The sequence below is a fragment of the Trichomycterus rosablanca genome, chromosome 7 (assembly GCF_030014385.1).
Source record: "Trichomycterus rosablanca isolate fTriRos1 chromosome 7, fTriRos1.hap1, whole genome shotgun sequence".
In the NCBI taxonomy this organism is placed as follows: Eukaryota; Metazoa; Chordata; class Actinopteri; order Siluriformes; family Trichomycteridae; genus Trichomycterus; species Trichomycterus rosablanca.
The window spans coordinates 38,267,294-38,286,208 of NC_085994.1; the positions used below are offsets into that span (position 1 = coordinate 38,267,294).

Consider the following 18,915-nt stretch of genomic DNA (forward strand, 5'->3'; position numbering starts at 1 on the left):
CTACAGCTGTTGGCTATAGTATTCCAGCAAGTAACATCCCAACAACCACCTTTGGTCTTTAAGTGACCTACTACAAACATCCTATCCACCACCGGAGATACCAAAGCAACCCCTCAGCTACACCCTAAAAACCACCTGGCATACCATAGCAACACCCTAGCAACCCTCCAAAAGGCCATGGAAACTGAACAGCAACACATCACATCTATTTGAAATACCCCTGCAGCTGCAAAGAAACACCCAAGCAGCCAGATGGAATACCACAGCAAGATTTTGAATTGCTCAAAATTCTAGCAACCATCTAGCAGCAATCAAGCAATACCAGGGAAGTGCTGAAGCTGAGCAATTCCTCTGCATTTGACTTTTTTTTAAATTTGTACTTCTTCATTGCTTTTTCTGAGTAACTAATGCCAAGTTCACACTACACGACTTTCCAAGTCATCAGGTCGCTGTACAGTTCACACTACACGACCGGATCTCTTGTAATCGGGAGTCTTTCAGGTCGGTGTGTATTTCACACTACACGACTGATCGGCGATAGGGGGTCACACACTACACCATCTATCACCAACTGGAATCGCAGGCGAGCTTCTCTGCTCTCCCAAACTACGTTCTGTCACGAAAACAAACGCGAGAAGTGACGAGGGGTTTAATGATACCACGTCCAAAAATGCACATCAACAAGTAGAGATCGATCAGAGTTTGTGCGCTGATGTGCAGCGTAAAATCAGGAAGAAAAAATAAATGAATCTGACTGGATTTGGCTACGTGAACAGCATGGATTCTTCTGTAGTAAGTTGGAGGTTAATAAATATTTTTTACATAACGTTGGTGTTATGTTTTGTAGAGAACGATCAGGTCAGAAATACTGTAAAACTTGTGTGTGTGCTGATGTATTCTGATAGAAACTATATTACGCCCCTGTCCCTTGTTTTACAACTCCTCCCCTGCGTTTCCCCTCACCCTGTATCTTGCTGTTCGACATAGTACTCATTGCCAGTTGGGCGACTCAGATCCAGATATTTGACATGCTAGATATAGTTCTTTAGTCGCCCGCTCGGCGAGCCGCTCGGATCGAGTTGTTGGGTAGTTAACACATAGCGATTTAGAGCCGAGTTTCGATCACCGAGCCGGCAAATCTAGCGCTGACCGGTCGGCGAGCGCAAATCAGGGCAAAAATCGTGTAGTGTGAACTGGGCATAAGAGGTACTGATCAACCTGAATCCAGCTTTTAGACTTTTTACATTTCTACATATTTGTTTCGACATTTGCAGAGACAGTAAATATGCTAATGGTGACTTTATATTTAATAAAATTAAGCAAAACTTGGTGAGAGAGTTGACCTGTAATAATTTGACACTGCACTGTTTGTATTCCTTCCTTGTAGCCACTGCAACACTGACCAGAAAAGGCTAGTTTGTTTGTTTGTTTATTAGGATTTTAATGTCATGTTTTACACTTTGGTTACATGACAGGAACGGTAGTTACTTAGTTCACAAGGTTATATCGAACACTCATGAACAATTTAGTGTCTCCAATTCACCTCACTTGCATGTCTTTGGACTGTGGGCGGAAACCGGAGCACCCGGACAAAACCCACGCGGACACGGGGAGAACATGCAAACTCCACACAGAAAGGACCCGGACCGCTCCACCTGGGGATCGAACCCAGGACCTTCTCGCTGTGAGGCGACAGGGCTACCCACTTAGCCACCGTGCCACCCGAAAAGGCTAGTAAAAATTCATCAGTAATTAAATGACTTAACTTCCTACCGAGGCCCAAGAACGGCTGCTCATTATGCCGGGATTAAAATCAATTGTGAATAAAGAGAATTTTAATACAAGACGGCAGCAAGTGTTGACTCAGTTTTTTTGCATGTATTTGCATCTGTTCACTTTTTCTGGCTGGGAGATAATGGATTTATGGATTTAATTATGGATTTAATGTAATCAGTAGCTGATTGTAACATCCTGTTTTTAAATAAACATGCAGAACCCACGCTCGTGCTCTCAGCATATTAATCAGCGTTTCTGTTTACTTAAATCTTCTTTGCATCTTGAAATGTGGTATTCATTAGAAAAATCCACCAGCACTGCAAATAACACCAGCGGTCTAGAGAAGCTATTTGTCTACATGTCAGCCTTTAAATGTTTTCTATTCCTGTCAGTCATAGACTTCTCAAACCCGTATGTAGCGCTCTGTAGTTTATTTTCCTCTGATGCTGAAAGTAAATGAAAAGTTTGAAATCTGAATGCCATGACACTTTGAAGGAAAGGCTTTTCCGAGCGAGACGCAGCGATCCAGTAATAAATAACTGAAGAAATATCAAACTGCTACTGACTTCAAAGATTTGACAAATCTTCCCATCTAATCCAGAGATGACATTTTCATACATGACTGTGTGATGTTTTCTGAGGAACTGATAATCTTTCATATTACCAGGACATGGATCATCCTGAATCAAGCCACAATCATGTTAAAAGGGAAACAGTCACGTTCTGGATAGAAAATAAAAAAATTACCTATGACATTGCAATGCAAGGCCAAAAAAATTCAATTACCACTTGTTGATTCGATGTGACCCATAAGCTTGGAGATGCAAAAGAAATGCAGTCTGGGAAAATATCATTCTCTGAATTCCCTGTTTGATGCAGAAGAAGATGCAGTTTCATCATTGGTCCATTTTGGAGAATTGATGAAGGGTTCGACTTGGCTGTTGATCAGAATGAATAGATTTTAGACCACAACATGGAATCATTTCATTTTCATGTTTTACCACCGCTTTATCCTGGTCAGGGATGCTGTGGTTCAGACTTCTACATCAGACTAGAATCACTGGGTGCAATGCATAACACACCTTGGACAAACCATTGTGGGGTAACCACACTGCCCCCCCTCCAGAGATAAGCAATCATGCGTATATGTTGATGCCTGACTGGCTGATAGCACCGCTGGGGATTCGTACCCTGGATCCCAGAATATTAGACCGCTACAGCACTCGAGCACCCTACGTCATAAGTACACTACAGTATTGCCTCCCCCCCCTTTCATATTTAAAAATTTTTTTATGCATTTTCTCCCCATTTTCCTCCTGATTTAGTGCACTCAATTTTGTCTTCCGCTGCTGAGAGATACCAGATTGCATCCGAGGAGAGCACGTCACTGTACACGCCTCTTCCGAAACGTGTACAGCCCTCCTCTTCCTGCCCCTGCATTCTGCACAGGCGTCTCTTCTGCCAATCAGGGTTTTTACACAGTGTATGAAGATCCACCCACCCACCCACACATAGTCCGGCCCCCACCCTGCAGATACGGTGGCCAATTAGTATCTGCTGCAGGCACTGCCAATTATGCCCGCTAGATGGCGCCCAGCTGACCGATGGCAACACCGAGTTTTAAACCGAGGAGTTCAGAAACTCTGTGCTGGTGAATATCCCGCTGGGGATTCCTTATATAAAGGAAATATGCTTGGTTTAAAGAAACTCCAGTGTCCTGCACAGGACAGGACCTCAGCACCACTGGACAGCTTCTGGGGCCAGGCTTTCTTGACCAGCATCAGTGCCCAACCATAGCAATGCTGTCATCTTTTGACTGATCGGGCACAAGTTCCCTCAGACATACTTCAGATTCTTGTGAGAAGCCTTAGAAGAGCGGCGGCTGTTCTAGCTTGAAAGATCGCATAGAGGTGACTGTTTTAATACCATTTGTTTTTGGAACAGGATGTCCAACAAGCCCATGTGATGCCACCCCGCTCCCACAACCACCAGCAGCAGGAAGACACCCCGTCAGATCTTCACCACATCAAATTTGGTCAGTTGTGTTTTGTACGCCTGGCCAGGTCGGTGGCAGTTTTGTACCGCTGTGGTTTAGTGGTTTAGGAAAAAGATCAGATACGTTATTGATGGCTCCTTATTAGAGTACTCTTTCTAAATATCTAAGTACTTTATTAACAATGACCAGCTTATTTAATTATCACAGCACACACATCTGATGTGTCGTTTCTTTTTTCATTGATCTTGTTTTTAGTAAATAAGCATTTAAGTCTACACAAAAAGTTCTGGTTGATTTGAAAGACAAAACATCCAGATCTAAAGATGATCAAGCAGGAAGGATGAAAGAATCACAAGTTATGGTTTACTGCTGGGTTTGGAGCATCTTTTTGGCTTTACACTAAAAGACAGTTTGTTCTTCTAAAAGCTTAAATTGTGTTAAAGATCAAGCTAAAAAAAATCCAGCAATTTCCTAAAAAATTCAGTCAGTCGCAGTAAAATTGGTGCCACCACTTCAAGAAATATAAAAGCCGGGGTTGCGATTGAAAGGATTTTCCTCTGCTTAAATGGTGGCGCAGCGGGGGGATCGGGGGATTCGAGGGACTTTAATTAGCCATTTGTAAGTGAAAGTTGCTTTAAGCCCTGCATTTGCATGGCAGCATAATAAACAGTGTTGATGGTGTGATGGTTTAAAGATGAGATGAAATTAGTCATCTAAAGATCACTGGGTCACTTGCATAATGACAACGTACCAATCTGACTGCATTTTCGATGAGTTCGGAGCCTGTAGCCTCTCCCGTCCTGATGATTAGGTGTGTGATTCGTGATGAAGGTTTATAGTCAGAGAACAAATATCGTTACTTCTGTGTTTCAGTCAGAAACAGGCTCAGAGTTCTGAAAGCTTATAAGCCTCGTAATCTCTTTTTGGTTTACTGAAACAGGGTTTTGTTGCTTCTATTTTCTTCAGATAACCCGGCTCAGATCTCCTGCCGAAATGAACTTATAACCCTTAATAAAGCCAAAAAAGAGAGGCTTACATGTCAGGCTTGTTTGTTTTCCAAGATATTTGCTTTATAAAATGATATGTTGGGCCAGACTAACAGGTCTGCAGTTCACTTTTTTGACAGACTGATGAGCAGTGTGAGCAGTGGAAAGGACTGGAAGCTTGGGTGAAATTTCACGTCATTTAAAAAAAAAAAAGAAAAGAAAGTAGTTGTTGTCCTGGTCATTTTGCCTCATTGGGGTTTTATGTTTGCTGCAGTTGGGCTTTGTGTGTGTCGCTGAATTTACTGTCTTGTGCGTCCACTGACGTCTGAGCTCTGATAGTGTAACGTGAGCGGCTGGTCAGTCACTGAAATGAACAGGACGAAACGCTGCACTGATCATGATAAGCTGCTTAATGATGATTTGTAGGTGGAGATGGTGATGCTTCTGATATTGGAGATAGTTATACCATTGTGTGACATCTGCAGCAGAGTGCACATACAGCTTATTGGTGAGTGTGTACACGGGCAATATGTGAATGCCAATATTCCTTGTGTCTATCTTATCAGCTCCACTCACCATATAGAAGCACTTTGTAGTTCTACAATTACTGACTGTAGTTCATCTGTTTCTCTACATACTTTTTAGCCCCGTTGACACTGTTCTTTAATGGTCAGGATTGTGGATCATTTTCAGCACTGCAATGACACTGACATGGTGGTGGTGTGTTAGTGTGTGTTGTGCTGGTATGAGTGGATCAGACACAGCAATGCTGCTGGAGCTTTTAAATACCGTGTCCACTCACTGTCCACTCTATTAGACACTCCTACCTAGTCGGTCCACCTTGTAGATGTAAAGTCAGAGACGATCGCTCATCTATTGCTGCTGTTTGAGTCGGTCATCTTCTAGACCTTCATCAGTGGTCACAGGACGCTGCCCACAAGGCGCTGTTGGTTGGATATTTTTGGTTGGTGGACGATTCGCAGTCCAGCAGTGACGGTGAGGTGTTTAAAAACTCCATCAGCGCTGCTGTGTCTGATCCACTCATACCAGCACAACACACACTAACACACCACCACCATGTCAGTGTCACTGCAGTGCTGAGAATGACCCACTACCCACTGTGGGAGGAAACTGGAGCTCCCAGAGGAAGCCCACACAGACACGAGGAGAACATGCAAACTCCAAAAAACAAAAAGGACACGGACCGCCCCACCTAGGGATCGAACCCAGGATCTTCTTGCTGTGAGGTGACAGTGCTACCCACTGAGCCACCGTGCTGCACCACCCGACTGGATAAACAGCAGCAAGTCGATCGTTTCTAGTTATTAGTGCAGTTCCATCCAGTTTCCATGTTGATGGTCTCAGTTATTAAACAGAGCTCGTCACTTTGGGCTCCAGTCATGTAGTCATGGTCTCATGATATTCTACAGGTCATTTAATGATGGTGAGATAATGTACAGAACATTATTACGACTAGTTAAGCTCATAATAATAGGAAGCGCGGCGTCCGTGAGGAACATGTTTAATATCAGTAAGCTCTTCAAAGGAAAAAAATAGATCCTTTCATTATGAGGATTTTTTTTTGTTCCCGACTCTTGTTTTAATAACGTAATTTGATTTTGCGCTCGTGTGTCATGGTGACCCTGGAGATAATTGCTGCGTTTTTATGAAATCACGACTGCTGTGTACATTAGCGACACATTTGGGTAGGACATGCATTAACGTTAGCAGGATTGAAAATCATCGCGCAACTGCATTAATATTAGAAATTTGCATAAGCGTTCTCTCACTGTTCTCTTTATTACTGTTGCTTTACTGTCGGTGCGTTGTGATGAAGAGTGGAAGAGTGGACGCATCTCGCATGCTAAGCTCAAGGTTTTCTTAGCAAACGGAGGATCGCTGAGCAGCTGATGAGTTGCTGGGAAAATTGTCTCTGATGAAATAAAGTAATTTTGTGTCTGATCTGATGCTGCACAGATGAACCCAGTTTTTTTCATTTCTGGAACGTTGACCTTTTGTTTTATGAAGGTTCATAAATTTGGTGACCCCATGTACATTATAAAGAGATAGTGATTACTTATTTGTTATACGTAGATGTAAAAAATGTTAGCCACAGTGCGCTTCATGATGCAGCCTTCCTACACAGACATGGGCGTCTACATACGTCATAGTCTTTTGTCTGGTGGGGTTCTCTGGCTCCGGCGACCAATGTGACGTAATTGCGGAGAAAGCGAACAACCACGGACGTCGCGCACATGGAAGCTGGGCGAACTCCACGGACGATGGCACTCCGCGACAACGTCTGTGATTGGTCGGTAAAAAAAGAGGCGTGCCGTGAAAACAAACATGGGCGATTTTGAGGAGCGTCTCTCGGAGCAAGTACGGCGGTATCGTCACCTTTCATTCCTCGCTGAGAGATCACAAAGACTCAGATTGTTCTTCCTCTGCTTCTTCTTGTAGCATTTTTAATACGCTTCCAATACCTCGCACGTCGCCATAACTGTGATCATCGTTTTTCCGTAGTCATGGAACTTAACATCATAAATGTCACAGCGTCACCTGCAGCTGTGGAGCGGACACGACAGGCAAAACAAAACCGCTGAAAGTATGCAGCTTGTAAGCTCGCGAAGGCACGTTCGGCTTCACGCGACACTAGCGAACTTAGTTTCGCAGGAAGGATGCGGAGGCCTTAAGTCAGTGTGCTCTCAGTGCCCGTCCCAAGCCCAGATATAATAAGAAGGGGATCCAGTGTGATAACTGTGCCAAATCAGGTAGGATGATCCGTGGAGGTGGCTCCTAAATATAGGAGCATCCGACTGCAGCAATGAAAAACCCCATCCACCTCCCTCCCTAAGGCTCGGCCTTTTGAATACCCGACCTGATTAATATTCAGATTTAAACTTAAGAGCCGGAGATCTTAGCGGTGGTGGGCTTGGGCAGACCTGCTCATTTCTTACACACACACACACACACACACAAAGCCGTGTTCAGTTCTGACTCACCCACCCTCAGTGTATAAGCTCCAGTTCTGTTTTCAGATACATGCTTCACTTCTGACTCGAACATGAAAACATTTGTATGCATTCGTTTTACTGAAATCATGAACTTTTCAGCATTCTGCTCATAAACCGAAGCTGTTCATCGGCAGCGTGCAGTCGGGCTGCACGTTAAACTCAGCACGTGTGAATGCGTGTGGAATTATGTTGAGATATTGTATCGTGTTCCTGAATAAATATAGAACTCATAATGTTATCATGAAAAGCTTTAATATATCGACTGCATCTCTGTCTCAGGTTAGCATGTTTAGTTAGTGCTGGTAATGAACTGTTCATTAACCACTACTGCTAATATCTGTGTTCTAAATGCTCACAATGTTTCTCATCTTTTTGTTCTGCATTGCTTCCACGTTTGCTACGTTACGCCGTTTTTTTATCAATAAAGCATGAAGCCTTGTAGATAAACTCTGGAGTGTTTTCGATCATTTAAAAGAAACTGGAAATCTGCATCCCTAAAGCCAGCCAAGGCTATCTGCGACTGTTCTGCTCGTCCTGATCAATAATTCTCGTAAATCCGGAACATTTTTGCCATCTGGTAAATCTCTGCCTGTTTTTCTTCCAAACCCTGTCAGACAGGAAGATCAGTGGTTTTGTCCGAGTGTAGCTGCTGCATAATTTTCCTGCACCAGACACCCTGATATCAGAGAGGGGGATTTAAAAAACCGAAAGCCTCCAGCCATCCGTGGCTTGCGATGCAAGAGGGCATGATTGACGGCTCACCGGGTGGAAAAAGAAACGGCCCCTTCTTCCTTTATCTGACAGGCTTATTATGGGCATCTGGTAGATCGTGCATACAGAATTTGGAGGTCTGTGCTCACATGGAGGGATGTTCTAGCTGGGTCTCAATTATTTCATCTAATTACTTTTGCCTAATCGCAGTTCTTTAAACCGATTGAAATTGTTTCAACCTTTCCACTCTCGAGCTGCCAACGGCCTCATTATGTGACCCAAAAAAACCACTTACTTAGTATCAGAACCCCAAAAAAGTTTAAATATCCCAAAATACAATAATGAATTGAATTCTGGTGAAATTCCTTAAAAGAATATTAGGGGAATGCACCACCCTGTTTGAGCATGTACACCGATCAGGCATAACATTATGACCACTGACAGGTGAAGTGAATAACACTGATCATCTCTTCATCACAGCACCTGTTAGTGGGGGGGATATATTAGGCAGCAAATGAACATTTTATCCTCAAAGTTGATGTGAAAAATGATCAAGCGTGAGGATTTGAGCGAGTTTGACGAGGGCTGAATTGTGACGGCTAGACGACCGGGTCAGAGCATCTCCAAAACTGCAGCTCTTGTGGGGTGTTCCCGGTCTACAGTGGTCAGTATCTATCAAAAGTGGTCCAAGGAAGGAACAGTGGTAAACCGGCGACAGGGTCATGGGCGGCCAAGGCTCATTGATGCACGTGAGGAGCGAAGGCTGGCCCGTGTGGTCCGATCCAACAGACGAGCTACTGTAGCTCAAACTGCTGAAGAAGTTCATGCTGGTTCTGATAGAAAGGTGACCAGTCAGTTAGAAAGGTGGTCATAATGTTATGCCTGATCGGTGTATCTACTCCTGTGCACAAAGTAAGGTCCATAAAGGCTTTGTTGGCTATATTTGGTCTGTAGGAACTCCAGTGGCCTGCACACAGCCCAGACCTCAAACCTACTGAACATCATTGGGATGAGTTAGAATGGGGTCAGTGAGCCAGGCCATCTCATCCAACATCTCATCAGTCGAAGAAAATGGCACAAATCTTTAGACACCAATATTTTGTTAAGTCTAGAACATTGAATAATTTCCTTTGGGATAAATAAAATATCTATTCATCTAATTTATGGTCAGTTGTCCACATACATTTGACTAAGAGTCTTGACGGTGCTACCAGCCTGGCCGGGCACTCATCAGACACAATACTCAGCCCATACACGAGAAAAGGGAGGTCGAATTGGGAATCGCCTTCCTGCTGCCAACACAGCGACTCCTACTGTCTAGTCGAGGCGCCAGCACATACAGACCCGTTTATGTACATATAAAACCTCAGTAAACTGCTTATGTAAACACACCATCAGCCCTGGAGATCAAATGTAAAAATGAACAATGTGGAGATTCATGTTCATGCGGCGTGCAGGGTTGAACACACGTACCCGAACATCTGGTGAGACGTACACCCGAGTGAGATCTAAATATATATAAAGAAAACCTGAACTGATGAGTCAGTGTCCCAAAACAATGCATTAAACCCATGTGAGTACAGGAAGTGGGAGAGAGCAATGACCTGGAAAGGATAAAAATATGGTAGTAGGAGTGAAACTGTGTCCGCCTTGTTATGTTGATCATGTGTTACAAAACTGCAGGAGGTAGCTCCTCCACAATCAAGCTTCAAACTTTCCATTTAAAGAAGCAGCTCGGCTAAAAATGATTCAGCTCCGGGAACAATCCGGCACAGTGACTAGCCAGCTGTGGAACGCTGGGTTTGCATTTTGGATAGCAAGTTTCCTCATTCTGAACTCGCTTATTGTGGCTTCGTAGCTCTTCAATATGATTTAATTCACCTTTAAATTAATAAAACGAAGTTTCATGAAGCCACTTTATTCTTCACGTCATGTGTTTAAGTGGCAAAGTTGCAGTACGATGTTGTGCCTTAATGCATGTAAATAAACCAGCAATAGTGTGTATTGTTTTCAAGCTCTCCGCTCAGTGACCTTAATTTAAAGGGTAAAACACTTGTAAGACTCAGACTTTCATCTCCTAATGCCAAGTTCACTTACACGACTTTCCAAGTCGTCAGGTCGCTGTACAGTTCACACTACACGACTGGATCTCTTGTAATCGGGGGTCTTTCACACTACACGACTGATCGGCGACAGGGGGTCATACACTACACCATCTAGCACCAACTGGAATCGTAGGCGAGCTTCTCTGGTCTCCCAAACTACATTTTGTCACGAAAACAAACACGAGAAGTGACGAGGGGTTTAATGATACCACGTCCAAAAATGCACGTCAACAAGTAGCGAGAGATCAAAGTTTGTGCGCTGATGTGCAGCGTAAAATCAAGTAGAAAAAATAGGAACAGCAGGGATTGTTCTATAGTGAGTTGGAGGTTAATAAATATTTTTGCAATGCAACGTTGGTGTTTTGTTTTGTAGAGAAAGATAAGATCAGAAATACTGTAAAACCCAACACTGTGTGTGTGTTGATGTATTCTGATATAAACTATATTATCCCCCTGTCCCACCTTTTTTCACTCCTCCCCTGCGTTTCCCCTCACATCGTATCTTGCCTTCTCATTGGCTGTTCGACATAGCACTCATTGCCAGTCGGGCAACTCAGATCCAGATATTTGACAAGCCAGAAATCTCGAGTGCTCGGCGAGCCGCTCGGATCGAGTTGTTGAGTAGTTCACACATAGCGATTGAGAGGCGAGTTGCTCCCGAGCCGGCAAATCTAGCGCCGACCAGTTGGCGAGCGAAAATCAGGGCAAAAATCGTGTAGTGTGAACTAGCCATAAATTGCAGTTAGGTCTTGTCATTAACACAGAGGTTCACTTACTTTTTCCTCCCTGCACTCTGAATGTGCTTAATAAAGAATGGTACGACTGTGTGTGTGTGTGTGTGTGTGTGTGTGTGTGTGTTATTAGTCTAGCTAGATGTTGGATTGCGTTTGTCTGTAATTGGTACCAAAGGGTTCACTTACTTTTTCTTGGAACTGTACATATTGTTGTGAGGTGTTGGGCCACTTTAAGCTCTTATAACAATGTCATTGTGCCTTTATGTAGCTTTTACAAATGTCTAAAGCATTACGGGACACAATTTCTCCCCAAAGATTTTCCCTCGGCTGCCGATTTGGTTCTACTGATGGGAAAATCAGACCAGATCAGATTGGAGATCAGAATTGGATAATTTGTGGCTAAAATATGTGATTCTCTTGCCCTTCCACAGGCCAGGCTTCGGATATGCCTGAAATATTTGGTTCTCTGTTCATGATGCAGCAGAAGAATAAAGAATGTGCTGAGATTGTTCTGAAGAACATGTGAATCTGAGAAAGTCACTCAGCACATCTGATGGCTCTTTGGAGGCCGGAGCTGCTTTAAGAAAACCCCCGTGTGTTTTAAAAGCTCGTAGGACGGAGGAGATACGCTCAGACTCATGCACAAGTTTGGGGATTTAGGGGTCAGCCCAGGGAGGGAAAATTTTCCATGTCAAACATGAACCACAGTTATATGGACGCACAACGGCTGCTTCTGCTCAGGTTCTGAAGACAGACGACGATTCTTGCGGCCTTGTTAATCCGTACCTGTAGCGGTTTCGGTCTCCTCCCGTGGCATTGCAGTTCTCAAGGTGATGCTACACATGGACTTTGGTGCTTTTTGTTGCTTTTTTCCTATCTGTACCCGGTCGCCGCGCTTTGCTATTTGCCATTTTTTGTCGTCTGTTCCTGTGTTCCATTGTGTTTGTAATCTGTTTATATAAAAACATCTTCTGTGCCGTTTCTCCCTTGTCGTGCATTTTTATTTGAAATTGAGTCTTGCCAGTGATGTTCTTATTGTTTGTTTGATTTGTTTTCATTCCTTTTTCTCTGCTAATGTGTGTTTCTAGTCTCTAGCTACGTTCTTGTTTAGAGGTGCGGTACACCGTACACCGATCAGTCATAACATTAAAAACCACCTCCTTGTTTCTACACTCACTGTCCATTTTATCAGCTCCACTTACCATATAGAAGCACTTTGTAGTTCTACAATTACTGACTGTAGTCCATCTGTTTCTCTACATACTTTTTTTAGCCTGCTTTCACGCTGTTCTTCAATGGTCAGGACCTCCACGGGGTGGTGGATCATTCTCAGCACTGCAGTGACACTGAAATGGTGGTGGTGTGTTAGTTTGTGTTGTGCTGGTATGAGTGGATCAGACACAGCAGCGCTGCTGGAGTTTTTAAATACCGTGTCCACTCACTGTCCACTCTATTAGACACTCCTACCTAGTCGGTCCACCTTGTAGATGTAAAGTCAGAGACGATCGCTCATCTATTGCTGCTGTTTGAGTCGGTCATCTTCTAGACCTTCATCAGTGGTCACAGGATGCTGCCCACATGGTGCTGTTGGCTGGATATTTTTGGTTGGTGGACTATTCTCAGTCCAGCAGTGACAGTGAGGTGTTTAAAAACTCCATCAGCGCTGCTGTGTCTGATCCACTCATACCAGCGCAACACACACTAACACACCACCACCATGTCAGTGTCACCGCAGTGCTGAGAATGATCCACCACCTAAATAATACCTGCTCTGTGGTGGTCCTGTGGGGGTCCTGACCATTGAGGAACAGCATGAAAGGGGGCTAACAAAGCATGCAGAGAAACAAATGGACTACAGTCAGTAATTGTAGAACTACAAAGTGCTTCTATATGGTTAGTGGAGCTGATAAGATGGACAGTGAGTGTAGAAACAAGGAGGTGGTTTTAATGTTATGGCTGATCAGTGTATATTCAGTGATTAGATGTGTTGTGTTCATGTTCACAGTTCTGTTTGAACTGACAATCTTCTGATTGATAGCCCAAAGTGTGTTGATAGAACAGTGTGACTGGTAGCGGTACTACAGCCTTGTACCAGCGGTCTGAACTGTGGTGAGTTGGACACCAGTGTCCACTCCAGCTTTAATTCTACTTTACAGAGTTCTAATCTAAACGCACGTTCTTTTCTTCTCAGTACGGGTTCTACATGAAACGAGCTTTGTCCTCCGTTCCTCCAGTAGCACAGCAGCGCCGCTTTTGTGTCTAAATATTTTAATCTGCCAGCTGCACTCATGAGCATTTTGTAACCTACATACACACACACACACACACACACACACACAGACACACACAGACACACACACACACACACAGACAGAGAAATGTGACCCCGTATAACTTCAGTCACAGAGCTTGAAAGTCTTGCTGTAGGGTGTCGGGGGTGTTAGTCTTGTTTTGGTTTGAAACACGCACACAGAGCATGAAAAACAAAATCTGACTTTTATCCGAGACTCTTAATCACAGAGAGATGTCAACATCATGATCCTGTTTAACCAGTTAACTTTGGTTAACCTGAACCTAAATCATTCATTCAAAAGAAATTCGAATTATACACTATATTGCCAAAAGTATTCACTCACCCATCCAACTCATTGAATTCAGGTGTTCCAATCACTTCCATGGCCACAGGTGTATAAAACCAAGCACCTGGGCATGCAGACTGCTTCTACAAACATTAGTGAAAGAATGGGTCGCTCTCGGGTGCTCAGTGAATTCTAGCGTGGTACCGTGATGCCACCTGTGCAACAAGTCCAGTCGTGAAATTTCCTCACTACTAAATATTCCACAGTCGACTGTCAGTGGTATTATAACAAAGTGGAAGCGATTGGGAACGACAGCAACTCAGCCACCAAGTGATAGGTCACGTAAAATGACAGGGCGGGGTCAGCGGATGCTGAGGCACATAGTGCACAGAGGTCGCCAACTTTCTGCAGAGTCGATCGCTACAGACCTCCAAAGTTCATGTGGCCTTCAGATTGGATCAAGAACAGTGTGTAGAGCTTCATGGAATGGGTTTTCATCACCAAACGCAATGCAAAGCTTCGGATGCTATGGTGTAAAGCACGCCGCCACTGGACTCTAGAGCAATGCAGACGTGTTCTCTGGAGTGACGAATCACGCCTCTCCGTCTGGCGATCCGATGGACGAGTCTGGGTTTGGGTCCCCATTATGGTGTGGGGGCGTTTTTCAGGAGTTGGGCTCGGCCCCTTAGTTCCAGTGAAAGGAACTCTTAATGCTTCAGCACACCAAGAGATTTTGGACAATTTCATGCTCCCAACTTTGTGGGAACAGTTTGGGGATGGCCCCTTCCTGTTCCAACATGACTGCGCACCAGTACACAAAGCAAGGTCCATAAAGACGTGGATGAGTGAGTTTGGTGTGGAAGAACTTGACCGGCCTGACCAGAGTCCTGACCTCAACCTGATAGAACACCTTTGGGATGAATTAGAGCGGAGACTGTGAGCCAGGCCTTCTCATCCAACATCAGTGTCTGACCTCACAAATGCGCTTCTGGAAGAATAGTCAAGAATTCCCATAAACACACTCCTAAACCTTGTGGAAAGCCTCCCCAGAAGAGTTGAAGCTGTTATAGCTGCAAAGAGTGGCTGACATCATATTAAACCCTATGGATTAAGAATGGGAAGGCAGACGAGCGACTGCTTTTGGCAATATAGTGTATATTCATTTACATTCAATTTGAAAGACTCAGAACTTCAACTTTCACTTAATGTTTGTCCGGTCATGAAGCACAGGTCATCTCATCTGGTTCCATTTGCATGAAAATGAGTTCAGTCTCTTTCAATGGTCTCCCCAGTCACCAGACCTAAATCTAAGAGAGCACTTTTGGATTGGGGTAGAATGGAAAAGCTGCAGCATGAACGATTACTTGATGAAGGACGCTGCAACCAATTAGGGCTGTTTTGATAGCAAAATGGGGTTTCTACATAGTGTTTGTAGTAATGTGTGCAGGTTTGGAAAAGGAAGACTGCTTCTTTACGTGGGTGATACCTGCAGCAGCTGAGGTTCGTTTACACATTTTATTATTTGTGTTACAGACCGTCAGAACATTTATTATAGATGGATGGATGGATGGATGGATAGATGGGTCAATGACGTATAAGGATTTTCAACAGGCCAATTTTAAAATACTAAAAATAAGAGTGTTTCTTGCAATTGTTCACACATTTAGAATGTTGTGTACATGTAAATTCCTATTAAAATTTTAAATTAAGTCATTTTAGTGTTTTTTCATCCAGATGAATTGGCTGTGGCCTAACAAAATGTCATGTGGTGCGACTGGTTTATTTTTAAATTAATTAATTTTCTCAACGTGCTTAACATTTTTTGTTTTTGCAAGTACTCAATAATATAATGTGTTCAGAAACAAATTATGTTATTACTTTGAGTTTTTGTAAATAATGTACTTGTATTTTTTGTTGTATAACATCAAATTTACTTCCTTAAATGTACTTAATAGACTTATTTTTCCTGTAAATCACATTAAACACAATAAAATGTTTTAGAATTACCGTTAACTTAAGCATACTGCATCAGTAATTAATATTTCAGCCACATAAGTGAGATTTATTATTTATAATTTAATTCAGTTACTTCTGTTATTGGTTGCACCACATGATAAGTGGTCGCCCCAAATGACATGAAGACCTCCTATTGTTAAAAATCTATTTGAAGAGATCAATAAACAAATTCCCTACAACAATAGATTTAAACCAGATGTTATTAACATTTCATCGAACTGACATGAATAGAAATGTTTCACAAACTTTCCATGAAAGGGTGAACATGGTCTGCAACAATGCTCAGGTAGGTGCTACGTGTCAGAGTAACATCCACAAGGATTGCAGGACCCAAGATTTCCCAGCGCAACGTTGCCCAAAGCATCACACTGCCTCCGCCGGCTCGCCTTCTTCCCATAGTGCATCCTGGTGCCATGTGTTCCCCATGTAAGCAATGCACACGCATCCGGCCATCCACGTGATGTAAAAGAAAACGTGCTTCATCAAGACCAGGCCACCTTCTTCTACTGCTCCGTGGACCAGTTCCAATGCTCATGTGCCCATTGTTGGCACTTTCGGAGGTGGCAGTGGTCAGCATGGACACCCTGACTGGTCTGTGGATATGCAGCCCCATACTCAACTGACACGCTTCTATCAGAACCAGCATGAACTTCTTCAGCAGGTTGAGTTACAGTAGCTCGTCTGTTGGATCGGACCACACGGGCCAGCCTTCGTTCCCCACGTGCATCAGTGAGCCTTGGCCGCCCATGACCCTGTCGCCGGTTTACCACTGTTCCTTCCTTGGACCACTTTTGATAGATACTGACCACTGCAGACGGGGAACACCCCACAAGAGCTGCAGTTTTGGAGATGCTCTGACCCAGTCGTCTAGCCATCACAATTCAGCCCTCGTCAAACTCGCTCAGATCCTCACGCTCGCCCATTTTTCCTGCTTCTAACATCAACTTTGGGATAAAATGTTCACTTGCTGCCTAATATATCCCCCCCCACTAACAGGTGCCGTGATGAAGAGATAATCAGTGTTATTCACTTCACCTGTCAGTGCTCATAATGTTATGCCTGATCGGTGTATAGTGTCATGCCTTAATTATATAGGGTGTATTTTATTTTGGACTAATGATGGACAGCAGAAGAGCATGTTAATGAAAAATCTATTTGTCTCCAGGTGATAGAAAGAACTAAAATACACACAAGCTATATGTACTTCATGTTTGTTTATTCATGCTTCATGTTTAACAAAACCTTTCTCTTCTCCTAGCAAGCTATTGAGCTCTTGCTGCAGATATAAATAAATATATAAATAAAAAATAATAAATGCCTAAAAATGCATAATTACCAAAGTGAAATGACATGCACTAATTTTGTTTTTGCATTATGTTTAAACATAAACAAATCCGAGTTTAAAAATAAATCGTTGTTTCTGAAATATTAGAATATTATATTAGTCATATTGCAATAAAATCTATTCCAAAAAATACTATAATAAAGTACTTTATGTACATAAATCATCAGTTATTTATATAAAAGCACAAATAATGCCAATCTAGGACATATATCCATCATGGAATTCACTCTGCAATGGTCGCACCACATGATATTTTCAAGTTTAGTTCAAATTTACAGGCACAGAATTGGCCACCTAAACAAAATAAGCTAGCTTCCGACATAATATAATTCTGAAATCTGTAATTAAAATATATGTTTGTAGAAATAACGTAATATTCATTATATTTTTGAGGTCATACCACATGATATCCAAATATGGCAACTTTATACCAGCTGTTAAAAAGGTAATTTTTTTGAGAATTGAGTTTGAGTTACAAACCTGCTTGTTGCTTTCAAGGGCCCTTGACAAATAGGTGTATGATACAACTTCTAGTCTTTGACTTGTTTTCAACATAAACTATAAAACACACTATAAAAATTCAACAATATAAATTCTAAAAAAATAAAACAGCACAAACATAACAACCAAGATTGAAAGACTGAGTTTTACATATATTGAATAACTACAGAGCCGTTATTAATGATGAGGATGGATTGAGTGTAAATAAACAAATGGAATGGAATTAAAAGTGCAGGAAGGTGCAGTTCCAAGTATACAGTATGTGGTTAAATATACAGTAGATTAAATAATAAATATAAAGTAATAAGTGACGAGTATTGCACATTGAATTGGGCCAATGTGATCAAGTCAAACCTCAACGGGGGCGGCACTGTGGCTAGGTAGGTAGCACTGTCACCTTACAGCAAGAAGGTCCTGGGTTTGAGCCCCAGGTGAGGCGGTCCGGGTCCTTTCTGTGTGGAGTTTGCATGTTCTCCTCGTGTCTGCTTGGGTTTACTCCGGGTGCTCCGGTCTCCTCCCACAGTCCAAAGACGTGCAAGTGAGGTGAATTGTATATACAAAAATTGTCCATGACTGTGTTTGATATAACCTTGTGAACTGATGAATCTTATGTAATGAGTAACTACCGTTCCTGTCATGAATGTAATCAAGAGACGTTAGACGTTAGAATCCTAATAAACAAACAAACAAACAAATGCACCTCAACAGAAACAGAAAACATTTAAAAAATGAAGCTGGTGTTTATTTTAATGTGTGAAAGCATTTACAGCGCTCCGGCTCTCCATCACAAGGTAGCTTTTATAAAACACACACACACACACACACACACGCACAGGTGAGAGCGACACTCTGAAAACAATAATTACAGAAGACGAGCATTGCACTCTCTCCTAAATTGCATTCCCATAAATCACGCTCACACTCTCTCTCAAACAAACCCACACCCCTGAAGCCTTTTAGCGTCTTTGCCCCCCTGTTTTTAAGGCAGTGTTCATTAGAATAATGTAAAGTGTCTCTGTGTGTGTTCCTCTCAGCTCCTGAATTTTTCTGGGTGGAAAAATAAAAGAAATAATACATGCCTTATTTTGAGTGCTTTGCTTTTTGTGATTTACAAAGTTGGTGCAAGAATTTCACCACCTAGACTTTCCATGC

General features: G+C 42.8%; 1 protein-coding gene across 3 annotated transcripts in view; it reads left to right on the top strand.

The window, feature by feature from the left end:
• The window catches only part of gpat2 (glycerol-3-phosphate acyltransferase 2, mitochondrial), a 158,405-nt gene that overhangs the window by 14,279 nt on the left and 125,211 nt on the right, over window positions 1-18,915 (top strand). The window contains exon 1 of one of the 3 annotated variants that reach the window (XM_062998694.1): window positions 3,807-3,811. The exons of the other annotated variants lie outside the window; for them this stretch is intronic. The gene's annotated coding sequence lies outside the window, so the exon portion shown is untranslated. Of the gene's footprint in view, window positions 1-3,806; window positions 3,812-18,915 lie in introns of those variants that run through there. 3 annotated transcript variants of the gene reach the window in all.